This window comes from Taudactylus pleione, unplaced genomic scaffold (assembly GCF_031769625.1).
Source record: "Taudactylus pleione unplaced genomic scaffold, aTauple2 ptg000041l, whole genome shotgun sequence".
NCBI classification, from domain to species: Eukaryota; Metazoa; Chordata; class Amphibia; order Anura; family Myobatrachidae; genus Taudactylus; species Taudactylus pleione.
The window spans coordinates 5955820-5978130 of record NW_028284443.1 but is presented as its reverse complement, the minus strand read 5'-3'; positions in this window follow the sequence as shown (position 1 = coordinate 5978130).

Below are 22311 nucleotides of genomic sequence, written 5' to 3'. Positions count from 1 at the left end.
CCCATAATGTACATTATCAGTTCAAATTTGTATAAAATATGTATAAATTATATAGTTGGACATTGGCACAGAGTTAGACTGCAGTTAGGGTTAGGCTTAGACTTTAGCTAGGGTTAGGCTAAGATAGGATGCTTGACATTAACTCAGTCAACATTCATAACGACAACATAACGAGCAGGTCAACATTATGACAGTGACAACATTGTTAATGTCATCAAATGTCAACTTTCTGAACATTTTGAAATCCTGAATGTCCACATTCAGTACCCGCTAACATAATATTGCCGATAAACAGTCATTATGTTGGTGTTTAACATGTCGACATTCACAGTGTCGACAGCATAAGGTCAACATTGATAATGTCAACATCATTTATGTGGACACTTCCAAAATTTCGACATTGACAGAATGTTGACATTGCCATAGGTTTACTTTAGAGTTAGGGTTACAGTTAAGGTTTTTGTTATGGGTTAGGGACAGAATGAAGAAAAGAAAAACATTCTTACAATGTTGACATAACATCAGTGTCGATGTGCAGAATGAGCTGAATTATTGTGTTACACTATTTTTGGGACAACATAAGTCATATATATTATTTAAATATTTGTTTCCACTATATAAACGTGTTTGTATGTCCAAAATGATACATGAAAAAATATTGCACATTATTACTACACTATACAATACCATTACACATTACAATGATACATCAATAGGTTTAGAAATCAAATTACTCAACTGAACTAATGTCCCTTGGTAGCTAAATTGAATGTTAAAATGTAATCCTACTAATCCATCAAGATCAGAAGCTAAAATAGAAACCAAAGGACCAGCATGCAGAAGACCCCCCACCCTGCATGTTTTATTTTAAGATGTTTCATGTTTCATCTAACAGAAATCCCCAAGCTTTCCCATTGGGGAATTCATGGTACTATACTGCTACATTTATCTTTGCAAATATGATATTGGTCAAAGGATGTTTCAATATACAGTAGCATAGCCATATAGCAAGAGAATACGTAATAGCCCTTAATATTTTCCTACAGACAAAAATTAGAACAATATATATGTTTATGTTTCATAAAAGAAAATGTGACACCCAGTAGCACAAAAAGGTTCATTTACTGTATATAGGTGTAAAAGTAAGCAATATAAATGATATTTTTTATGTTACAAGACTATGGACCTCATTCAGAGGCGGTCGCAAGAAGCGATCGCTCTCTCTGAATGAGGGCGGGCACTTCTTGTTTTTTGGTGCAGCCTCCTGGTCGCAAGCTAAGCTGTGGGTTACCACCCACAGCTTAGCTAGCGACCAGGGTGATGGTCATGATGGTGATCACCATCGCGATCATAGGGGCTTGCGACCAGACCCTAAGTTTGGGTCTGGGCACTTGCAAGCCCCAGGGAGCTTTCTGCTCTGATGTAGCAGGAAGCTCCCCACTGACATCACTGATGATGTCAGTGCGGCTGCCCACAAAACGGTAGGCGTTCGTTAAGGAACGCCTCCGTTTTGGACACCACCCCCCCGGCCCGCCTATAAAAAGGTGCGAGCTGTCGATCAACATCGACAGCCACCCCTTTTGCAGTGAGCTCTGGAGTGAGATAGTTTCTCTCTCGCTCCGGGGCATGCGCATGCACAGTGTGGTCGCTGCACATGCGCAGGACTACCCATTGACCCGCTTGCGAGCACATCGGTGCTTGCGACCGGGTCTGAATGACCCCCTATATCTGGACAAATGCAGTTGTTTGATTAAGTGAAAGTACTGTAGATGTGAGCCAGCATGGCAGCGGTAATGTGCGCATGTAGTTATATTGAGAGGTATAGTGGATCAAATGTTTGAGAACCACAGTGTTAGAAGACATAAATGATGATTTCCTGTTTCCAGCTACAGAGACAATATTGACAGAACAGATTGTAATGCAGCCACAATAAATGATATTCACTATAAACATGTTATGAACTCTAAGGCAACTAATATCTGCAATCAGTTTGTATCTGCAATGTCTCTGTCACTGGCACAGTTAGTGTCACTGCAATTGGCACTGCCCCACCTGGGCCTTGGAGTCTAATGACACCCACAGGTAGCAACCTCAGGCTAATAACACTAGACCATAGCAAAGTAGACCCTCCAGTAGACAATAAGGCAAGATATAGACAGAGACAGGCGAACAGTCAGTACAGGCAGCACAGTTTTTGCCAACAGAATACAGGCCAAAAGATTGATCAATCAGAGCAAGGAGGTAGCAGGAAACAGCCAAGAAAGGGATAGTGTCACGGCCACGGTTTCTCGGCATGGTAGTCACCGGGTATTACCTGTGAGGTCGTTATGGCGGGGGGTCTCTGGCAGCGATGCTGGTGTTTGGCTAGGGGCATTGGCTGCACGTGGTTCTGTGCAGGCCCATAGTCACTAGGCCTGGTGAGTTAGGCCTGGTGAGGTCTGGCGGTGTTTCCATTCGGTTGGCATGGGCGCCGCCATCTTGCCTGCTGCCATGTGATTCCGGCTTTCCAATCCCGGTAGGTCATGCGCTCATTCCAGCCAGTCACAGCGCGGCACTGAGTATTTAGGAAGGTCCAGACCTTCCTTCCTTGCCAGTGCAACGTGTTTCTCAGCTGCGGCTGAGAGAGAGTACCTGTGCCTTACCTATCTGTTTGTCAGTTACGCTACTAGCCTGAACCTTGCCTGCTCCAACCTGCTGGACTTACCTTGCACCCTCCACATACCTTTCACCTGCCTGAGTACCTGAACCTGCTGTTCCCTGCACCTTGCCTCCCTTCACTCTCAGCTGGACTTCATTACCTCAGCCTGCATTTGTTACAGCTTACCATACCTGCACTCATTACAGCTCATCACTCCTGCATTCAGTTACAGCCCATCAAGTCTGCAGTCTGTTACAGCTCACCATATTTGTTTACTGGACTGTTCCTGCCTGTCACTATCTGGACATTGCCCATTAACCCCCACTACAGTTATCAAGTGTACTTTAGTGCTATACCTGGACTTTTTCATTTGCCATTTCCATGTCTTCTAAGTCACTTATTAAAAACCCCACTTTTTCATTTAAGTCTGCTTCTGTGTCTGCTCGTATCACCACCCTGAGTCCACAACAAATTCAGAACCTCACAGTTTGCACTGACCCCATGGATCCGGCCACAGAACAGGAGTCTGGAGTGGATTTATTTCACTGTATCGCTGGTCGTTTAGAAAACCTGGAAGCTATGCAACATCAAATGGCCCAGTTCCTACAGGAGATGTCTAAACGCCAAGATAATCTGCAAACCTCATTAATCACCCCTGGGGTATCAGCGACTACACCTCCTCCTGTGCCTGGTAATACAGTGACCAGGGTATCCCCTCCTCTACATCTACCCATGCCAAGTAAATTTGATGGCAATCCTAAGCTCTTCCGTGGTTTTTAAATCAGTGTGATATACACTTTACGTTACAGCCTGATAACTTCCCCACCACTAGAACCAAAGTGGCATACATCGTGTCCTTGCTGACCGGCTCGGTTCTGGATTGGGCCTACCCACTCTGGGAGCATTCAGACTCGCTGCTGGATAACTATACAGACTTTGTATCTTCATTCAGGAGGATTTTCGATGAACCTGGATGCACAGTGTCGGCATCATCCAGCAACATAACCCTGAGACAAGGAATCCATCCTGTCAGCCAATATGCTGTACAGTTTCACATCTTAGCATCAGAGCTTAAGTGGAATGAGGAGGCCCTCACCTCAGCCTTTTGGCATGGTCTGTCCTACCGATTAAAAGATGATCTGATTACCCGTGAGCTTCCTACCAATTTAAATGATATGATCTCACTCTGCAACAAAATTGACCTACGCTTCAGAGAACGTCGGGCTGAAAAGCACAGAACTGACCGTCAAAGGTCATTCACGTCTCCCTTGCCTACCCGTCCACCCCATCCTCCTATAGATGAGGAGCCCATGCAAGTGAATCAAACCCATCTCTCCAAAGAGGAACGTCAGAGAAGGATGCTAAAAAACCTCTGTCTGTACTGCGGAGATTCGGGTCACCTGGTGACCTCCTGCTCCCACAAGTCGGGAAATGCCCGCTCCTAACTGACCTCAGGGACATCAAGTTAGGAGTTATGTGTCCGTCCCCTCATACTAAAGATTTCAAGATTTCCTTAGCTTTGGATCTCAAGCCCAACCCTGTCTTCGTCTCTGCTCTATTAGACTCTGGAGCAGCCAGAAACTTCATGACTTCCAGCCTAGTTGGTACACTACAGATTCCCTGTTCATCTCTCAAGCAAGCAATTTCCCTGACTTCTGTAGATGGACGTCCTCTAGCTAAAGGAGTGGTCACCAAGGAAACTCAACCAGTATTAGTTCGTGTTGGGGCACTCCACTCCGAGTCTTTAAAGTTCTTAGTGATACCAGAGGCTTCTCAAGAAATAATCTTAGGACTACCCTGGTTACGCCAACATAATCCCAGGATAGACTGGTGTTCAATGTAGATTATTTCATGGGAAGCTGACTGTCAGAAATCCTGTCTTCCCAAAATACGACCTGTAAGAAAGACAGCTTTGTTAACATCTCCAGATATTCCCAAGGAGTACCAGATGTTCTCTGATGTTTTTTCCGAGCAACAGGCGAACATCTTACCTCCCCACAGAGAATGGGACTGTCCTATCGAGCTGCTACCTGACAAGATGCCACCTCATGGTCGCATCTATACTCTATCCGTGCCTGAGACTCAAGCCATGTCAGAGTACATCCATGACAACCTAGCAAAGGGGTTTATTCGTCCTTCCACCTCTCCCACTGGTGCCGGCTTCTTTTTCGTTGGCAAGAAAGAAGGAGCCCTAAGACCTTGTATAGATTATCGTGGCCTCAATGATATAATGATTAAGAATCAATATCCTCTTCCCCTGATCACAGAATTGTTTGACAGAGTTAAAGGACCCATCATATTCTCAAAGCTGGATCTGAGAGGGGCTTATAATCTCATCCGCATTCGTGCTGGCATGAATGGAAGACCGCCTTTAATTCTAGAGATGGACACTTTGAATACCTTGTGATGCCCTTTGGGTTGTGCAATGCCCCTGCCGTGTTTCAGGGCTTTGTTAATGAGATTTTCTGGGGCCTGTTGTATGTCTCAGTTGTTGTTTACCTGGACGATATATTGATTTTTTCGTCTTCTGTAACAAAACATCATGAACATGTGAAGAAAGTAGTGTCCCGTCTGAGCAAGAACCACCTTTACTGCAAATTGTAGAAATGTGTCTTTGAGGTTCCCGTGTGCTATTCCTTGGTTATATCATCTCTGGCTCCAGTCTAGAAATGGATCCCAAAAAGGTGCATGCGATTTTGGATTGGTCCCGTCCTCAAACTTTGAAAGCCATCCAGAGATTGCTTGGGTTCGCCAACTACTATAGACATTTTATTAAAGAATTTTCATCATTACTGGCTCCCATTACCGCGTTGACCCGAAAAGACGCTAACCCTGCCCTATGGCCACCTGAGGCAGAGACTGCCTTCCAACTTTTAAAACAGGCATTTATTTCAGCTCCAGTCTTACGACAACCAGATCTGGATTAGCCATTTCTAGTGGAAGTGGATGCGTCATCAGAGGCCGTGGGTGCAATTCTTTCCCAGCGTTATGACAATAATCTAGTTCATCCCTGTGGGTTCTTCTCCAAGAAGTTTTCTCCTGCCGAGAGAAATTATGCCATTGATGAACAAGAACTTTTAGCAGTAAAGTCAGCATTAAAAGAATGGAGATACCTGTTGGAATGGGCCAAGTTTCCCTTCACTGTCTTCACGGACCATAGAAATCTTCTCTTCCTCAAGTATCTTCAGTGTGTGAGTCCTCGTTTGGCCTGATGGGCAATATTTTTTGCTCGGTTCCAGTTCAAGCTGATCTTCCGGTCTGGAGCCCTTAATCAAAAGGCAGATGTCCTGTTCTGATCTTTCCGCTGTGATGACAAATCAGAGAATCAACAAAATACCCCTGTTTTGGAGTCTAGAGTCTTTGCCACCTAACAGTTACAATCCCCTACAGGGAAGTCCTTTGTGGCCCCGGAGTTAAGGAAGCAGCTCCTCACCTGGGCTCATTCCTCTTGCTTTGCAGGTCACTCAGGTACCCGGAAGACCTTGGAGTTTTTAAAGAGAGGTTATTGGTGGCCATCCATGAAAGCAGACATGTTGGAATTTATTTCTTCATGTTATTCGTGTGCCCAGCATAAATCCTCATGTCAGGCACTGGCTGTTGAGTTGTTGCCACTATCTGTTCCATCATGTCCGTGGACGCATCTCTCCATGGACTTCGTCACAGATCTGCCGAATTCTCAAGGGTTCACTACCATCTGGCTTGTAGAGGACCGATTCTCTAAAATGGTCCATTACATACCACTAAAGAAATTGCCTTCTGCTCCTGACTTGGCTCACTTGTTCGTTCAACATATTTTCCGTCTCCATGGTCTTCCTGCTGAGATTGTCTCTGACCATGGTGTTCAGTTCACAGCAAAATTTTGGAGAGCCTTATGTTCTGTATTGCAAGTAAAGCTAAATTTTTCTACGGCTCATCACCCACAAAGCAACGGTTCCACTGAGTGGGTTAATCAAGACCTTGAGACCTTCCTGAGGATTTTTATGACATCTTCCCAAGACAAATGGTCTGTATTGCTGCAATGGGCTGAATTTGCTCATAACGCCTCCTACCACTCTTCTATGAACCAAACACCATTCCAAGTGGTCTACGGCATTCATCCTCGGGTTCCTGAATTTCAAAGCCTGCCCGTCTTTGATGTCCCAGCTGTAGAAGACACAGGGCCTGATTCAGACCCACTCGCGAGTGCTGAGCGCTCGCAAGCGGGTCGATGTTGGCCCAGTGTGCATGTGCACGACGGAGCTGGCTCCATTGTGCGCATACGCAAGACCCAGATAGCGATGGGCAAGCCGTCGCTCCGGGTCTCGTACCAAAGGGGGCATGCTGTCGATGGTGAGTGTGCCGGGGGCGTGGCTGCCCAGACGGAGGCGTTCCAATGGGAGTGCTCAGCTCTGATAGAGCCAAAAGCACTCCAGGGCTTGCTGCAACGAGACCCTACCACAAGGGTCTCGTCGCAAGCCCGATGGTCTCGATGGTCTTGACCATCGTGACCATCTTCCTGGCTGCTCGCTATAGCTGTGGGTGGTCACCAACAGCTATACGAGCGGCCAGTAGGCCGCTCTAAAAATTAAGAAGGATGGCCCTGATTCAGAGCGGGCGCTCTGTCAGAGCGTCTGGCTCTGAATCGGGGCCACTGTACGGAAATTTGTCTCAATCTGGTCTCAAGTTCGTACTGACCTGGAGAAGGCATCCTCCCATTACAAATTTCAAGCTGATAAGAACCGGAAGAAAGTACCATGTATGCAAGTTGGAGACCAGGTCTGGTTGTCCACCCGGAACCTATGACTTCAAGTACCGTCTATGAAATTTGCTCCACGCTTCATCGGGCCATTCTCCATCATAGAAGTCATTAACACCGTGGCTTATCATCTTCAGCTACCCCCCTATCTGAAAATTCCAAATTCCTTTCATGTCTGCCCTGGTGCTAAACAAATTCCACAGAGTCCTGCCTGCTTCTCCCCGAGTCCAAACTGAATGGGGCGTAGAGGTCTCCCAGGTCTTGGATTCTCATCTCTGCAGAGGACATTTGCAGTATCTACTGGACTGGAGGGGCTATGGCCCAGAAGAATGTTGTTGGACTGATGCCCGAGATGTCCATGCTCCTGCACTCATCAAGAGGTTCCATGCTGCCCATCTAGAGAAGCCTGGTGAGTGTCCTGAGGCCAGCCATAAGGGGGGGTACTGTCACGGCCAGGGTATCTAAGCATGGTAGTCACCCGGTATTACCTGTGAGGTCATTATGGCGGGAGGTCTCTGGCAGCAGTGCTGGTGTTTGGCGAGGGGGGCACCATTACTGGGAGGACCTCTACTGGGGGGGCTACTTCTGGGGGCACTTAATCGGGAGGGGGAACCTCTACTGGGGACTACTACTTGGGGGGGAACTACTACTGGGGGCATTATAAAAGGGGCCTACTACTAGGGGCACTGCACTGGGGGGACCACTACTGGGGGCAATAATAGGAAGGACCACTACAGGGGGCACTAGATAGGGGGGATCACTACTGGGTGCCTGCATAAGGGGGACCACTACTGGGAAAACTGCATGGGGGGGACTACTGCTGGGGGCACTATATAAAGGGCACTGCATAAGCAGATACCACTACTGGGTGCACTGCATTGTGGGGACTGCTACTGGGGGCACTGCAAAAGGGGGAACACTACATGGGGCACTGCACTTGGGGGGACCACTACTGGGGGCACTGAATAAGGGGAACTAATTGGGGGTTGTATAAGGGGGACCACTACTGGGGATACTGTATAAGGGGCACCACTATGGGCCTGCATAAGAGGGACCACAACTGCATACTGGGGGTACTTTATAAGGGGCACTACTGGGGTTAAGGTGCATATGGATAGGAATGTTCAGCCTGAAAATAAAGGGGTGTGTCATGTTGACACGCCCCATTTTGAAGTGACCTCGCCCATTTTTTTGCTATATCAGGGAAAGGGGAGGGGCTCCCTTTTCAAATTTGCCCTGGGCTCCAAATACACTAGTTACGCTACTGCTCACCATATTTGTTTACTGGAGTGTTCCTGCCTGTCACTATCTAGACATTTCCCATTAACCCCCACTACAGTTATCAAGTGCACTTTAGTGCTATACCTGGACTTTTTCATTTGCCATTTCCATGTCTTCTAAGTCACTTATTAAAAGCCCACTTTTTCATTTAAGTCTGCTTCTGTGTCTGCTCCTATCACCACCCCGGGTCCACAACAAATTCAGAACCTCACAGATAGTCAGTTATACTGCTTTTATACCGAAATTCCCGGGTCTGACCCGGAGGTTGGAACAGGGTTCCAATCCGGATCAGACCCAGAATGTCCCCGGTGCCGACCCAGGATATTCCCGAGTCGGCGCCATTAACACTGGAGCCGCGTCTGCGTTGAAGTGGATGCTTGGAGATGATGTCAAACCCTGATGTTAAACCCTGCAAGTTACCTGGGTTTTAGCTCTGGTGTAAAAGGAGTATTAGTGATCAGACAGAGAACAGGAAAAAGCCACATTATTATGTGCTTCAATAAAGTAGTAAAGAAATTGCAAAGATACCTTTTCCTGAGATACAGTAATGTGCATTGAGCGTAATTTTAAATCCAGTTCCTGCTGATATCAGCAGGTGTGATCTCAGTGTACAGCCTCTTGTCCTAACTGCAACTTATCATAATCAGTAAGCAGAGAGTTTGAATGTCACATAAACCGTAATCTAACCGTATCCTCCTAACAAGTATCACATCATTTTATTTTTATTTTAAATAGTATCTAAATACATAAGCAGGCCAGGCATTTTTTTTACAGTGAGCGTATCAGTAACAAGTTAGCATGAAGCACCTGCTTTAAAATATGGCATTATGGCCACATAACAGGCAGAGTAGTCAGAGTTCCAAGTCAAGGTCATCAGACAAGTTAAATGTGGGGTCAAACTCTGTGAGATTTAGACATACAGATAAAATTGTTTGACTGAACCAGACTGGACTTGTCAGACAGATTTAATCAGTCAGGTCTGTAGTCCACATATTCCACTAGTGCAGTGGTTCTCAAACTCGATCCTCAGGGCCCCCACACAGTTCACCTTTTCCAGGTCACCCAGCAGGTGCACAGGTGTATTCATTACTCACTGACACATTTTAAAAGATCCAAAGGTGGTACTAATTATTTCACTTGCGATTCTGTGAGGAGACTTGGAAAACATGCACTGTTTGGGGTTCTGAGGACCGAGTTTGAGAACCTGTGCACTAGTGTACACAGACCCTCCAACTATACCGATTTGGCCGGTACACTACCGTTTTTTAATGGTCTGTACCGGCAAAACAGGGGCTGTACCAATGTACCGGATGAGTGCAATCTCCTGAATACTATAGCAGCGCTGCGGGGACACAGACTCCCGCAGCGTTGCTGAATGACAGGTGGCTCTGTCTTCCGTGGTTCTTGGCAATCTGCACTGACGCTGACATAACGACCCACAAGCGCCAGCTGCCTCCAGTCTTCAGTACCCGTGGACACCCCCCCTTTATAGATTACCACGCCCCCTTTATCTGTGGCCACGCCCCTGTACTGACTTTCAACTCAGAGATGTTGGAGGGTATGGTGTACAGGCAAGTGCAATTCTGTGCATTCAAGTGCAAGTGCTGGCGGCCTAGAACTCCATGATCTATTCATAATGTCAGCAAGCAGAGGTTGAACTGATAAGCTGAGCAAACTGTCTTGCACAGTCACTAAAGGATAAGCATGTCATGCTTAATTAAAAGTAAAAGTTCTACAGAAATACATTCCCAAGTATATTGATATATATTTAAGCTTTTTCTCCCCCTGCTGTTCAATGCAAGTCAAATCTAAAAACAATGATGCTCTTCAATTAAAATGTGTCTAGGTGTAGTAATTATTAGCCTGTACAGCTAATCATTTCACACTTAAAAAAGAGACATAAAAATATTAGAATGTTGCTTTACTGGCCAAATAATTTCCTGCAGTCACTATGATATAATTATCTTCATGGCTAACCCAGTGGCAGATCTAAATTTTTGGGGCCCTGAAGCTTGAACTGTTATGGGGGCCCCTTTGCAACTATCAACAATAGGGCAACATCCAACAAGGTCCAAATGGCCTTGCTGCCCCTGCCCAAATGGTGGAGATGTAGACAGGGCCCGCCCTAGTCCAAATTTTTTGGTAAGCATGCCCAGGCATATTATTGCGCGTGCCCAAACAAATTAAGGGGCCATGGTCTCATGGAAAAAGCCATAACCATGACACACACCCCTTTCTCCTCGTCACTCTGGGAACAGTGCTTTTCATTCCATATGCACCTTAATGCAGTCCCCCCAGTAGTGCCCCTTATACAGTACCCCCAGTATGCAATGTCCCCCAGTAGTGGTCCCTCTTATGCAGGTCCCAAGTAGTGCCCCTTATACATTGCCCCCAGTAGTGGTTGCCCTTCTGCAGGCCCCCAGTAGTGATCCCCCTATGCAGTGCACCTTATACAGTGCCCCCAGTAGTTGTTTCCCCTGTGCAGTACGCCTTGTGCCCCAGAAGTGATCCCCCTTATGCAGTCCCCCAGTAGTGCCCCTTATATAGTCCCCACAGAAGTAGTCCTCCCTATGCAGTGCCCCCTTGTGCCCCAGGAGAGGTCCCCCTTATGCAGGACTCCAGTAGTGCCCCCAGCAGTGATCCCCCCTATTCAGTGCCTCTTATACAGTGCTCCTAGTAGTTGTTCCCCTTGTTCAGTACCCCTTGTGCTCCAGGAGTGGTCCCCCTTATGCATTCACCACTATGCAGTGCCCCTTGTGCCCCAGGAGAGGTCCCCCTTAAGCTGGACTCCAGTAGTGCCCCCAGTAGTGATCCCCCTATGCAGTGCCCCCAGTAGTGGTCCCCCCTGTGCAGTGCCCCTTATATAGTGCCCCCAGTATAGCACCCCCATGCAGTGCCCCCAATAGTGGTACCCCTTATGCAGTGCCCTTTTAATAGTGGCCCAAGTTGTAGTTCCCCCCTATGCAGTACCCCCAGTATTGCCCTTTATATAGTACCCCCAGTAGTGGTCCCCTGTAAGTGTGCCCCAGTGGTAATGCCCCCTGTTAGTGTGCCCCCAGTAGTAATGCCCCTGTTAGTGTGCCCCCAGTAGTAATGCCCCTATTAGTGTGCCCCCAGTAGTAATGCCCCCATTAGTGTGCCCCCAGTAGTAATACCCCCTGTTAGTTTGCCCCATTAGTGTGCCCCAAGTAGTAATGCCCCCATTAGTGTGCCCCCAGTAGTAATGCCTATTAGTGTGCCCCCAGTAGTAATGCCCCCTGTTAGTGTGCTCCCAGTAGTAATGCCCCCCGTTAGTGTGCCCCCAGTAGTAATGCTCCCGTTAGTGTGCCCCCAGTAGTAATGCCCCCTTTAGTGTGCCCCCAGTAGTAATGCCCCCTGTTAGTGTGCCCCTAGTAGTAATGCCCCGTTAGTGTGCCACGCCCACACACAAAAAAAAACAATACCTACCTTTAGCCCCAATCCTACATCTGCTGCCATCCGCCGTTCCTTGCAACTATGGAAGAGACGTCATGACGTCTCTCCCATAGTGCCCGTGGGGGGGAGCTGGAGCTCATGAGTGAGCTCCAGCTGTCACGGCTTGGGGGATGGGGGGAGTGTGGCGTGGCAGCGGTGAAGGGGGGGTGGGGAGAGGAGGAGTGTGACGGTGGCAGTGGCGCTAGGGTGTGGGAAGGACTGTGGAGCTGGGGACCACTGCCCACAGCGCCCTCTGCTGGCTGGCACTCTACACAGCTGCATAGCTCGCATAACGGGCCGGCCGGCCCTGGATGTAGAAACCCCCCAGAGAGTGAGAGACTGTAGATAGATAATTAAATGTAGAAACCCCCCAGAGAGTGAGAGACTGTAGATAGATAGATACATAGATAGATATGGAAACCCCCAGAGAGTGAGAGACTGTAGGTAGATAGAGAGATAGATAAATATATGTAGAAACCCCCCAGATAGTGAGACAGTGCAGATAGATAGATAGATAGATAGATAGATAGATAGATAGATAGATAGATAGATAGATAGCTGTAGAAACTCACAGAGAGTGAGCCACTGTAGATAGATAGATATATAGATAGATATAGATAGATAGATAGATGTAGAAACCCCCCCAGAGAGTGAGAGACTGTAGATAGATAGATAGATAGATAGATAGATAGATAGATAGATAGATAGATAGATAGATGTAGAAACCCCCCATAGAGTGAGAGACTGTAGATAGTTAGATAGATAGATGCAGAAACCCCCCAGAGAGTGTAACACTTTAGATAGATGTAGAAACCCGCCAGAGACAAAGAGAAAGATAGATCACATACATTTCCAAAACTTACTTACTTCCTCTTTAGGATCCCAGCTATTGATCCTCCTGAGTGAGATCTCTGGAATCCCTCTGAGACAGGTCTCTCCCCCACGCTGCGTGCTCCCTTCTGTGAGCTGCATGCCATCCCTCAATCAGCTCAGCTTTCAGTTTGTGGTCAGCACTGCAGGACCGACTTCTGGCAGATGGGACAGCACAAATGGAGATGGGAGCATCTAGTGGCACCTGGCAGTACTGCACTCAGCAGTGACACTAACAGCAGCTCTCTATTCTGCTCCTGGCCGGCTCATAAGAGCCATCCTTTGGTAGGAGCAGTACTGATCAGGGGGGTGTGTTCTGGGTACTCAGACCCCCCCCCCCCCTACATGCACTCCGGGGTTAGGAGCCCTGGAGCATAAGCTTCATTAGTTTCACAGTTGATCCACCACTTAACTAATATTATCCAATAATATGCAGTAAAATAGATCAATTAAACATTTAAACAAAATATTTTTACACTATTTTGGGCTAAGTTGCACAGCACAGGGAAGGATGTCTCCCGCGTGTTATGTAACTACTTATACACCAGTTTTGTCCAGAGGTGGATCCAATGTGAAACTAATGAAGCTTAAGCTTCAGGGCCGCTAACCCCTTACTACAGTGTCTCTCTGGGGGGTTTGTACATCTATTTATTTATCTATCTACAGTCTCTCAATCTATGGGGGGTTTCTACATCTATATATCTATCTACAGCTCCTGGGTTGTTTCAGTAGATCTCAGCATGTAGAAACAACAAGGGTAGGGGTTATTTATGGAATATAGTTATGATGCCAGCGCTCGGGATGCCGACGCCAAGATCCTGACAAAAATCAAGATCCCGACGCCAATATCCCAACCGCAGATATCCCCATGGTAAGTATTGGAGTTAGGGGGAGGGTTAAGGTTAAGGTTAGGGTTAGGCACTAGGGGGAGGGTTAGGGTTAGGCTGGGGGAAGGGTAGGTAAGGGTTAGGCTGCCGTCGAGAAGGTTAGGTTTAGACTGCGGGGAGGGAGGGTTAGGGTATAGGTAGGGGAAGGCTTAGGGTTATGGTACTTACCAGTAGCTGTTGGCATTCTAACCCAGTCAGGATGCTGGCATCAGGATCGTGAGTGCTGTCATCATGTACCCAACCCGTTATTTACACATACAGTATTCATTCTTTTTAAATAATGTGCTGAAAATACTAACAAGAGACAACATTTGTGGATTTTATTATTGTCATATTTAAGAATGATTCTAACTAAAGGGGCCTATCCATTAGGCAACCTGAAAAACTGAACGACTAGTGTTCAGTCCTTCAGGTCGCCTAGATGCGGTGCCCGCACTGAACGGCGTTCACTGAACATCATTCTGTGCAGGAGACCCACCTCCTATCTGCGAACATGTGGACCCTAACAATTGTCGTCAGGTTGACGAGCATGTTCCACAGATAGTCGGCGAGGACCCAGCGTGCATGCGCATTGCTGGTCCTTGCCTGCTTTCCATTAGACAACTTTCTGAACAATCCATCCAAAATCTCCTTGTTTTGGTCGATCGTTAAGAAAGTCGTCTAATGGATAGGCCCCTTAAGAGACAGAGGGATTTGTAAAAAGCCAAACCACTCACAGATTTGGAGCCTATTTATCATTGGTAGCTAGTGGATTTCAGTAACTATCATTATGTATATAATAAATAATGAAGTATTGCAGCTATTTACAATGCCTAACCCCAGCAAAAGCCCCTCATTGGTGAGAATGATTTCCCTTGGAAGGTGGCCATGCTATGCACATGCATATAGCAGTCGCAGCACTGAGGTCGGTAATGTCCAGTGCGGCCAATAAACTCCCTGTGCACGCCAGAGTCAAGCGCGCCCAAAAATGGAACCTGGCCTTGCAGGTAATGAGATGCGAGGATGCCCCCAGAAAGTGACTCAGTCTCTGCCTGCACTGCTGCCTTCTCCTCAGTGATAGGGAGCCAGGCGCTGCACTTTGATGTTGGTGTACAGTGCTCAGCTCACTGTCACTGAAGAGGAGCCAGCATTTTGGTGTCACCCCTTCTGAGGGTGCCACCCGGTTTGGTCCACATTCCCCGTACTCCTCTAGTGATGCCACTGCATAAAGTGCTCTAACATGGCAGGCATCAAGCAAAGCCTCTCCAGTGACACTGGATCCTTATTAAAGGTAATTTAACCCTATCTCAGCTTTGCTTTTTGATGCTTGATACATTTTATTGGTTTTCAGTATCTATAAAGGCCTGTAGGGACAGCGTTAACTAACGCTAAATAAGTTAAGTTAGGAGAAATCTCCACTGTTTTATCTCTTCATAATTGTTTGATAACCTTTCTCTTTGGAAAATAGGCATTTTATGGCTTACTGCACAGTCATAAATAAGCTGCATAGTCTTAAAAGATTCTGAAACCTAACCCCAACTGCTGACTGGACTTCAGCACTTCTCACTGTATACAAGAAAGAAAGTTTTTGTTTGTTTTTTTAACTTGGATACAGACATTTTTAAGGGGTATTTAACTTGGAGGTAGCAAGACAACATTAGAGACACCAGATTTTATTCTTCAGAATTCCAGATGGTCTCTATATTTTCAGTAGTTTTCTGTTTTAATACCATTTTATTTATTTCTGACTTGTAAACATTTACTTACAGAATGTAATTTTATCACATTTCTGTATAAGCAGCCCTGAGACTATATTATTTCAGGCTGAATATAAAATGTAATCAATTTTGTCTTTCAGTTCTGATTTACAATTATGCTAATTAGTCTTGTTGAAACCTTCTAGATTTATGTTATTTAACTTGTAGTATAGCATTAGACTGGGGTTTGGGATCAGCATGTATGATCGATATTCAGAAGGTCGACATTCAGAAGGGAGGCAGCGTGATGTCGAACCTGACATGCTGACGTGTTACTAATGTGATTATGCAGTATTATAATCATGTCGACTTTACAACTTTAAACATGAGGAGGATGTTTTGCAAAGGAGTAGAAGTCTGTACTTACTAAATGGAGCTGTTAGGCTGTTAGGATGGTCCTTGCAAGTTTTTATGACAAGTGCAAATATCAGATTACTAGTTTATTGGCATATCCCAGCATATGCAGGATCACCTCAGTCTCCACCCCATCTCTGACTCGCCTTGCCCCCTCTCTACTGTTCCCCACCCACTCTGTTGTGGATTTTTCCCCACAGCTTTGTCCCGACTGCCCCCTGCCCCTCCCTCTGGCACTCATTTCACCCCCTTCCCCCAGCTCAGATACTTATCCCGGAGGTCAGTCTTCCTCTCAAAAGTCTATCATGTCTCCCTCACAGTGGGAGCCACTGGGGTGCGCACCCATGCTTCCACAGCACGCACATTGAGTAGCCAAGTCAGACCTTCAGCAAATATTATATAGATATTGTTGAAACATAATAAAAGGATTGAGAAAGTATGTTTCTTATAGTTTCGGAGGGGTACAAAAGTCATTATTACTTGCATGTAATTTTTATTGGACATTTTTATTACTTCTGTCACAAATCACGGATGGATATTGGATGCTTGTCTGTACTTCAGGATTGGCTAATACCCAATTCAAAGGTGCAGAGTCTAAAGTGCCGGTGGTATTCACAGGGACCCCTGGAAGGGGGTATGCACTTAGCTGCACCCGACACGCTGGTCATGGCCCTCCGACTAGGTTCCCTAGTACGGGTGCTGGTGTGCGCTGGAGTGTAGGTGGAAGTTGCCATGAGGCGTCTGAGCGTAGTCGACAAGTTGGGTCAAAACTAGATGGTACAGTACTGGGATCAGACTGAATCAGGTCCCTGAGAATAGCCAAGGTCAGGAACAGATGTCAGGATACACAAGTGTCAAAACTATGGAGATAGGTGAGCCTATAATCTGGCAAAGAAGAAGTGTCCAGGATCCTCCTTATAGTGGATTTTAACATTTTGGCACTCAGTGATGTCACGCCTGCCCCTTCAAATCTAGTTTGAGCAGTGAGCTCAGCCATATGGGCAGGGCCGCCATCAGGGGGGGACTGTCGGGACTGCTCTCCCGGGCCCGGGCAGTCCGTCAGAGAAGGGGGGCCCGGCCCGCTTCAACCACCCGCCCACCACTACTGCCAGACTGACAAAGGGGCCTCCTGTCCTACAGTATGCCCGCCCCCCAACTCGCCGCTCAGACAGTTCCAAGGCACCTGCATGTCACGGGGCGCTCCACCTCCAACCCCTACTCATGCGGCTCCTTGGAACTGTGAACGCTGGCCTCTAGGCCAGCGTTCCCAGTGATTCACTGCGCGGGTGACGTCACCCGTGATGTGAGGAGCGTGCCTGCCCTGCGCGCCTTCAGACCAGTCAGAGGCAGCGGCGGTGCGGCAGCAGTGGGAGCATGGTGAGGTAAGTACTGGGCAGGGGGCCTTGCATAATGATAAGGGGTACTACTTTAAGGGGCCTGCATAAGGGGCACTACTTTAAGGGGCAGTGCATATGGGGGCACTACTTTAGGGGGCCCTGCATATGGGGTAAAACTACATAGGGCACTGCATAAGGGACACTACTTTAGGGGGCCCTGCATATGGAGTAAAACTACAGGGGGCACTGCATAAGGGGCACTACTTTAGGGGGCACTGCATATGGGGCAAAACTACAGGGGGCACTGGATAAGGGGCACTGCATATGGGGTTAAACTACAGGGGGCACTGCATAAGGGACACTACTTTAGGGGACATTGCATAAGGAGCACTACTTTAGGGGGGACTGCATATGAGGCACTACTTTAGGGGGCACTGCATATGGAACAAAACTACAGGGGGCACTGCATAAGGGGGGGGGCTGCCTATTTTGTCAGCTCCGGGCCCCACAATTTCCGATGGCAGCCCTGCATATGGGAGCCACAGCAGCAAGGAAGAACTACAGCCAAACCTAAAGGGAAAGCCACCAGGGGACTCCCTGTCAGCTGCCCAGTGCTGCCGGACCCGGAACGCAAACGCCGGTATCTGGCGTGCTGTGACAATTTCCTGTTTCATTTCAGCAGAGAATAGCATTGTAAGACAAACACTGATGCAATAAAAAAATGTATACAAACAACAATTGTGACAACCAACATTGCTGATTTTTCTTCACACTCAATAGAGTTGTGCAGATAAATTTCCCCGGCAGTCCCCCCTGATGGCGGTCCTGCCTCCAGGTGAATTGGCTTTCAATGTCACCCCCACCATACTATACAAATACACTTATCTCATAGTTTAACTGGCCTTACTGTGCTGTGCCTATCAATTCTGTGTACACCACTCTGCACTTCCTGCTCTTAGTGGAAGGGAGCTTCAGAATTCCCAGTAAAAGATTCCAAGCAGTATTGGCAGTCACAGCAGGGAGTGAATGCCTGCCAACATATAGCAAATGAAGGACTGAGTGTGCCCTTTTTTTAGACTGCAAGCTCTCAAGAGCAGGGTACAATAATTGGGCATGGACAGTTTCCTTGCAAAGTAAAAACACAATCAGAGTGGCTGAGCAGGAACCTCTGCTAGCCTCTTGGTTGACAGGGCACAACTCAGGCAGGTGTTCAGCAGACCTGGAAACATTAAAGTTTAATCGGCTTTAGGGACAGATGCCATCCTTCCCCACAACTTAGGTGCCCCTTGCCCCACTCTGGATCTGCCCAGGTCCACAGCACAACTAGAGGTTTAAAGTTATCAAGCTAATAGTTTGTCTTTATTTCCTGATGTTTTACAAATGCAAACAGCATATTTTATATCTAACTATTATTAAAGTGTTTGCTTGAGATGGATCAAAAAGCATGAAAAAAAATGTTACTTTCAGAAATAATGTCTTTTAAACTGTATAACTTAGCTATTTTACCACGTTGTTTGTATATAAACTGATAACATGATCTCACAGTGCCACCATGTGACATAATTTGGAATTAAAAACTAAATTTGATTATCTTTGAAAATAAGGAAGATAAAGGGAAAAACATGATACGTGTGCCAGGTTTAACAAGGTGAATTATACTAGCTCATAATCTAGTATTTGTGGATGATTTTCTCAATACTTCCATTAATAATTTATTACAACAGACAGAGCATAGAAGGTGGAAACACAAAGGTGCTTACAAGCTGTCTTCAGTTAATACTAAGGGGTCTATTTACTAAGCAGTGTGAGGAGACAGAGGGCCTGATTCAGAGCCGCTCGTAAGCGGCCGCACGTTCACTCCGAGCGATGTTCGCACAACTGCGCATGCGTATGGGTTGTAATACGCATGCGCCAACCAGTCATTGCGGTCGGAAATTGTGTGCTCGCAAAATAGCGAATATCTGCTAATTTGAGTGACAGAATGAGGCGTTTGTGGGTGGTAACAGGGGAAGGTGCTTGAAAACGGGGAGTGGAGATCCGAACGCAGGCATGCCAAAAGGTCAAAACGGGCGTTTTAAGGGTGTGCATAATTAACAAAGCAGCGTCATCGACCACGTCACTTGGTTGTTTCTTAGCCTGAACTGGTCGCATGATTGCGGTAGGAAAATCCAACCACAAGCATTGCGAGCAGTTCAGATGCCTTTCGATGTGCTCGATTAATCAATTAAATAGTGGAGATGACGTAGGATGCGAGCGGCCAGGGGGCGTCTTTACAAAATAGCGAGCGCATATTTCGTTTGCTCGCTCAGACATAGAGGCGTCAACAGACCGCAAAGAGCGAGCGCTCAATTTAAATAGCCTGCCCCTTTTTCTAAACGAGCGAGCGCAAATAGCGTCCGGCTTTGAATCAGGCCCAGAGTGAAAAGTGATAAGGTGCCAGCCAATCTGCTCCTAACTGCCATCTCTCAGGCTGTGTTTGAAAAATGACAGTAGGGAGCTGATTGTCTGGCACCTTATCACTTTTCACTCTGTCTCCTAACACTGCTTAGTAAACAGACCCCTAAATCTTAAGGGCTTATGTAGCAGCCTGCGAGATGCAGGCGTGAACACGATTTTTCTGCATCTGTATTTTAAAAGTGGCAATCATTTAAAAGTCAAAACAAATCTAGTTTTACTTTTTAAACTATTGCTGCTTTAGAAAAAAAAAGTGTAAATAAATGTGCTACATTTTAATACAGGTCTTTTTTTATAATGTAACTTTCTTTGATTTACAGGCCTGTTCATCAAATCCTGCATTTTTTTATGTAGTGTGGAACTGATAAAATCGTCTAAAACTAAAATTCATATATATGCTGGAATTTAGCAATCCTCACTTGCCAGGACATGGGCTCCCATAAGAGTCTGTTTATGAGGAGCTTGAAGTAGAGTGATAGCTTAGACTATCAATCTGCTTCCAGGTTCAGATGCGGCCAGTCTAATGTGCATGCACAGCTGAAGGGTAAAAAGGTTACTATGGACTAACATCATCTGGAGATGATGTTAGCTACCGGTGCCAAGCTTGGTAAATCTCACAATATAACCATCCCTTTCATTTGAGGTTCAAGCTGTTCGCCTCTTCAAACCTAATCACCTCAGAGTAACTGTCATTTATCGTCCCTCTGGCCCTCCCTCCAAATTCCTTGACATCACTGCTTCCTGGCTCCCCCACTTCCTCTTCAGATCTTCCTGCCCTCATCTTAGGTGACTTCAATATACCTTTTGATGTTCTCACAGAATCCTCTGCCTCTAAACTTCTTACCCTCACATCATCACTAGGTCATGCTCAGTGGACCTCCCCACCCATGTGAGTGGACACTCAATTGATCTGGTCTTTACTCACCACTGTGATAACTCTGATTACAACAATTCACCATTCCTCCTCTCTCACCATCACCTTCTCCCTTATAACTTATCCCTCACCCCTTCTACACCTCTGCCACCCAAGGCTACCATCACTAAGCATGACCTTGAGGCTATTGACACCGTATACTTATCGTCCCTACTCAACTCACTTCCTTCCCCAATTATTTCTCTTTCCTGTCCTGAACAAGCCATTTCTTTTACAATGACTCCCTTACTTCTGCTGTTGGCTCTGTTGCTCCGGTGATTACTACACATCCTTTCAGATCCACACCTCAACCCTGACACTTCAAATGCACCAGATACCTGCAAAAGTGCTCACAATACATGAGGAATTATCACGCTCTTATGCAGACTTCCTCCATTTCAAATGTATGCTCTCAACTTACAGTAACTCTCTCTCTGTCACTCTTTCTAAACAGTCGTATTCCAAGAACCTTGTTTCCTCCCAGTTCTCAAGCCCCCATTGACTTCACCTTTTTCAACTCCCTCCTCTGGCTCCCCTACTCCTCGATTCCCCACCTCATCCTCCGCCCTTGACTTTCCCACCTACTTCACATCTAAAATTGACTCCAAATGTCAGGACATCTGATCCCTCCAGATCCTCAGCACCCCACCACCTCCTTTCCTAGACCATGCCTCCCCATTCATCTTACCAACTCTGATATCTTTCTCTCCTGTATCCGGAGATGTAGTCATGGCCCTCATCTGGTCCTCCCCCATTCCAACTCCCCCTTGACCCTATCCTTTCCCATCTCCTCTGCTCCCTCTCTCTTGTTGCCTGTTCCCATCTTGAACATCACTTAAATCCCTCCCTCATCTTATACAGTGTCCCATCTGCATTCAAGCATGCCCTTTCTCCCCATTCTTAAAAAACCCACCCTTGATCCTTACATGCTCTACAACTACCACCCTGTCTCTCTTTGCCCATTTGCCTCCAAACTCCTTGAGCTAATTAAATAATATAGAGAAACTTGCGCTTCAACACAATAGTGCGACACCCAATACGCCGAGGTGGTCACACACACCTCAAATAGTCATATATATATATAAAAAAAAGTACTTGCGATTGTGCATACCCAACGGGGTGTAATGACCTCTAGCTAAAAATAAAAAATATTTTTTATATGTTCTTTATGGTTTTTTGTTTTTAAAAATATGATTCTTGTTGAATAATTTGGTCAGGGTAATTATCTGCCTATGTTGGAATTATTCACTTATGGGAAGTAATCCTTAATTTTCTATAGCACACTTCCTCCATAAGGGTATATAAACAAGGAGAAAAAAAAATATCGTATATAGTGAAATATCGTTTATTTGTTCACAACAACCATTAAAATCTTTGCCACCAAATAACAAAGCAGCATACCAGATTGAGGGGGGTGCAGATGTCTCACACCCAAACTCACATGTATGAGGATTTTCCAGCCACCTTCCGGGTATAGTTGTCTGGCCCACTCTTGGTTCTGTGCAAGTTCAACCGTCACTCACTATCTCCACCTGGATTATCGTTCCTCTGTGTCCACCAACACGTTTCGGCTTTCATATAGCCTTTATCAAGGCGCATACCCTTTTCGCCTCCACTCCTTTATATACCCTTAAGTCTCTTTTCATTGGTTCC